We start from the raw sequence: 4,602 nt of genomic DNA on the forward strand, positions 1-4,602 counted from the left end.
TAAGTTAAGGCAAATCATATAAGACAAGAGAGACATTTTAAATATATATTATATAATTTTTCTGTTTTGTTTTTCAATTTAGGGTTTAGGGTTTTTTTTAATTAATATTTACTTCCAAGGTGTTTTTTAATTCTTGAGGATGACATTTACATGACTTGAATCTGACTCGACTATACTATATAGATGTGGGATATAAATCATCTATTATTGTTAAATCACTTTATGTAAAATAGAAAAATCAATTAGTGTAATTTGTTAATAGTTATGTTATGTGTTTGAGAGACTATAATTGAATCTTGACTGTATATTATGTTAGAAAGTATTTGGACTATAATTTGAAAATAGATTATGAATTGTGTTATGTTAGGTCTAATGAACAATTTAATAATTTGATTTGAAATGTTATAGTGATTTTAAGCATATATGTATTCCATGAAAAGTGCTAAAAGTAGGTTTGATATTATTGCATGTTTGAAAAAGTATTATTGATGATACATTGTATTAAACTCATATATACACGTATTAAACTCATATTGTATTGATGATACATTGTATTAAACTCATATATTGATGAAAAAGTATTTCTTCTATATCTAAATTTTATTATTATTTTTTTTACTATTCATTATATTTGACCTAAATAATTCTCATACCATTTTTTTTTTTGTTATTGTATTTACTAACTTGGGTGTCGCGCCTAACATTTATCATCGTGGCTTACTTGAAAAGTGAATAGTAATTGGACAGTGTGACAAATGTCAATCTGCCCCCACCTAGGCATAATATCTATTATTTAACCCTATTTTCCATGAACATTGACTGGATGTGGTGAACAATAAGTAGACACAACCACACCAACTAGGTTTTTGATATCTAATGACATGAGAATCCTCCCATTTCAAGCAAAATTCATAATTCCATCAAATAAAATCAGTCAGTATATTAACCAGAAACAATATCTCAACATCCAATAACCAATTTTAACTAAAAAGAATAATTTATATTCTAATTTAAATTTTAAATTTAAACCATTACCCTGAAACTCTTAGTAAAAAATTGATCATTTTTTTGACAAAAATAGCACTTAGATCACACCCTAGGGTAATGAATAAGTAATTTTCATCAATTAACGATCAATTTCAAACTCAAAAATAAGATATTCAATTTGAAAAACTGTATATTTTAACTAAAAATAAAGACAATAGCTATTATTTTTAAAATTTTTGCAATTATAAGTTAATACTAACTTTAGAACTCATTTGGAGATGAATTTGACAAAAAAATTGAAGAAGAAACAAAGATCTGGAGCTCGATAGCCAAGGTTAGAGGGGTGGGTGATTTGAAATGAATCAACAATGGTCAAAGCTACATTGGACACTTAGACAATTTCGATAAAATGCATTTTCCAACTCTATCTTTATAAAGTGGATTATCACCATTTAACCCCAAAAAAATAGGTTAATAACCCTTAAAATAAAACATACAGTTTAAATTATAGATTTTTATAACGAGGTACTCAAAAAATTAAAAGAAAGCGGGGGTTTCTTTGTAAAACTAAAATCCATCGGAGACCCAGAGGGAATTCTCAAATTAGCGAGCGAGTGGTCATCTGCTTTGTGTCCAAAGCTTGACCAACCAAACGGACCGAACTACCAGTGAACTTTTAAGCTCCGCAAATATATACACACAGCCTTCTGTGTAAAACCCTCCGTCTTTTTGAAAAACTTCACTTTAACTACAATCACACTTGTCAATCCCAAAACTCCAGTACTTTTTATTTTCTCTCCGAGGCTTTTAAGGTACTATCCTCCGAACTCCTCGTTTTGTATTTTCTTAAGTTTGTATTTTCTTCGATTGATAACAAATAAAGAAAAAGACCTGTATATGTATGGAATTACTATATCACTTGATGGTCGAATCGTAAGAGAAACGGACGAATTCTGGTGTTATTTGGAGACAGAGAAACTGAATATTGTATTTTGAGATATGAGTATGTTTATTAGTATGTTTTTGTTACCTAATTTAGAAACTGAAATGGGTGGGATACTTGTTCTCAAGAGACTTTTTTTTTTTTTTAATCTGGTTTTTCAGAAAAAAGCTAATTTAGAAACTGAAATGGGTGGTTTTTTATTATTGCAAACAAAAAAAGTTAATTTTTTTTTTTAATTTAATAACAAGCTAAACCAATTATGTTTTCAGATCCCTTGTTTCATATATTTAAAGAATTCTTTTGTTCATCTGTTTTTTGATTTCAACAACAGAAAACAGTTTTAAAAAGGATCTGGGAGGCAGTGCTTGCGGTGGACTTCTGATCTTCATGACTTTTTTGTGGATGCTGTTATGTAACTTGTTGGACCCGAAAGTGACTGTTTCTATTTAAAATTGTGAACATCTTGCTCTTTATTCATTTCCCTCATTTATTTATTTGATTAGAATAAGAGGTGGCATGTGGGAAACGTAATTATGACTAAGTCAGTAAAACTTTGTCTGCTAGTTTTGATTAGTGAGGTGTTGGGAAAAATTTGGTGTCTAGGCCTATAATAACTTAAATAATTTGCTAGGAACTGTTTGATATATTGATTCGTATTGTGAATATTGGCTGAAATGACTCCTTCATGCATGTGTAATGACTCCTTCATGCCAGGTTGCCCAAGCCCCTGTTTTCTTTCTTTCTTATTTTTAATTTGTTGGGAGCAAACAAAAATTCAATATTGGCAATATCGTTTATATTTGGGCGGAATTTAGTTGTCCAAAAACTCACAAGTGTATTGTTTTCTCCATGGCAGTTTATTAGAAGTATATATCCAAATCATCTCTTTGATCGGACTGGATTCTTACTTCAATCTTAACATATTTTTACATATGAGGAATTTTCATGGAAAATTTCAAATGTATAAAGAGTCTGTATACATCAGGACTGAAGGATTGATGTCCTGTTTGAATCAAGTCTTTTTCTTCTTGACGTGGAGGATCAGGCCGTCCAAAATTATATTGTTCCTTTAAAACTTTTCAATTTTGTAAAATTGATATTGTCTGTGTGGCTCAATGTTGATTACAGTGATTCTTGAATAGCCATGCTTTTTCTTAATGGCTCAACACTTATGTTATTATTTAAACATGTTTTGCTTGGCAACCTTTTCGATGTATTTAGGGGAAACACTCAAAGAAGTTTTAAAAGTGATGGGTGTACCTGGACTAACCATTTATCATGTGAAGAACCATTTGCAGGTGCAATCCTCTGGATGCGACTAGAAATTTGTGCACACAGACATGCAAATATTGATGTTGATGTATCTGATTCCTGAAAGCGATTGCAATTTGTCTTCATTCTTTTTGTAGAATTACCATCTTGAAAAGTTGCAGCAGAATCTCCTGCTAAATGTGAAGTATCCCTTTTTGTTTTACATACTTATTTCACTAGCTTTTCATTATTTATTTTGTTCTGTTTTACATTTAAACTTGTAATTCTGAAGTTTGAGAGAATTCTTCCTTAAATTGTAGATTCTAATAGTGAGAGGACAGTCTCTGGAGAGAGCCTGTCTGGTGTGGATTTTTCCTGGTGTGTAACTTTTTTCTTGTTCAGAAAGATTACATTGTCTTACATTCGTTGGCCCATGGCTCTCATTATGTTCTTGAGTCTGAAGGAAAAGTTTAGAAGATCTGATGCTAAGTGTAATATATTGCAAACCATTGTCCTTTTCAGGGAAGTGTGCTAATTAATGAAGCGTTGACAATACAAATGGAGGTTCAAAAACATCTTCATGCGCAGCTTGAGGTTTGGTTCCATTCTTCTCTTTTTAGGTTGAGTATAAAAAGTAAATATAGAATTGGATTTCTTTGGGAGATTTTTCTTGCATTCATGAAAAAAACTGCAATCAGTTTAGGTTCACTTGATTTAGGTGCAAAAACAGTTACAAGTTAGAATTGAAGCTCAGGGGAAATACTTGGAGAGGATCATTGAGGAGCAGCAAAAACTTGGAGGTGCACTAAAAGCCCCTAAAGCTGTACTATCAGCTGCTGACAAGGGCAATTCATCACTTTCACAGCCTCCTCCTGATGCCCCTGTGGAATCCTCTTCCTGATCTATTGGGATGGCTCACAAATTTATCTATTGAAAGCATGATTTCGGTGGTTAAATTAAAGTCGGTATGGTTCTGATGCGATATTTAATGTGTTGTTAAAGTAAGACTCCCCAAACTGTGAGCTAAAAAATGTTTATCACTGTAGATAAAATGTTTACTTTATGTAAATTATTAACTTAAATGTATTTTATTCGTAATAAAATGCATAATTAGTTAGTTTTTCTGTTTGTACAATTGTGCTCTAGCATGTTCAGTCTTACTAACTTATTAAAGCCGGTTAAATGTAAACCTTAGGGTCATTAAAAGTAGTAGAACCTTAAGATTTCTTAGGCGGAGAGCTGGGTTCCAACTGCATTGACCCCATGATTAGTGAAATCCTTAATTATCTTGTACAGTGGTTGTGGGTCTAATTATTGTATCCCGGATTTTACTTGTTCGGCAAAGCCATACAAGGTTCACTGACCATATAAAAAAAAAAAAAAAAAGAAAAGCCCATGTGATGTAGTTGTAATGAAGTTTC

General features: G+C 31.5%; 1 long non-coding RNA gene across 3 annotated transcripts; it reads left to right on the forward strand.

Moving 5' to 3' along the window:
* The first annotated feature begins 1,535 nt into the window (after positions 1 to 1,535).
* On the forward strand, positions 1,536 to 4,316 carry LOC123201444. 3 transcript variants are annotated; one of them, XR_006498822.1, is made up of 6 exons: positions 1,536 to 1,799; positions 2,262 to 2,384; positions 3,229 to 3,381; positions 3,502 to 3,559; positions 3,704 to 3,775; positions 3,900 to 4,316. It is a non-coding gene; the product is annotated as an uncharacterized LOC123201444 (long non-coding RNA). The 3 variants fall into 3 exon arrangements; XR_006498820.1 differs by having other exon boundaries at positions 1,540 to 1,799; positions 3,217 to 3,381; XR_006498821.1 differs by lacking the exon at positions 2,262 to 2,384 and having other exon boundaries at positions 1,544 to 1,799; positions 3,217 to 3,381.
* Positions 4,317 to 4,602: the final 286 nt, after the last annotated feature.

Source organism: Mangifera indica, chromosome 18, assembly GCF_011075055.1.
Source record: "Mangifera indica cultivar Alphonso chromosome 18, CATAS_Mindica_2.1, whole genome shotgun sequence".
Lineage (NCBI taxonomy): Eukaryota > Viridiplantae > Streptophyta > Magnoliopsida > Sapindales > Anacardiaceae > Mangifera > Mangifera indica.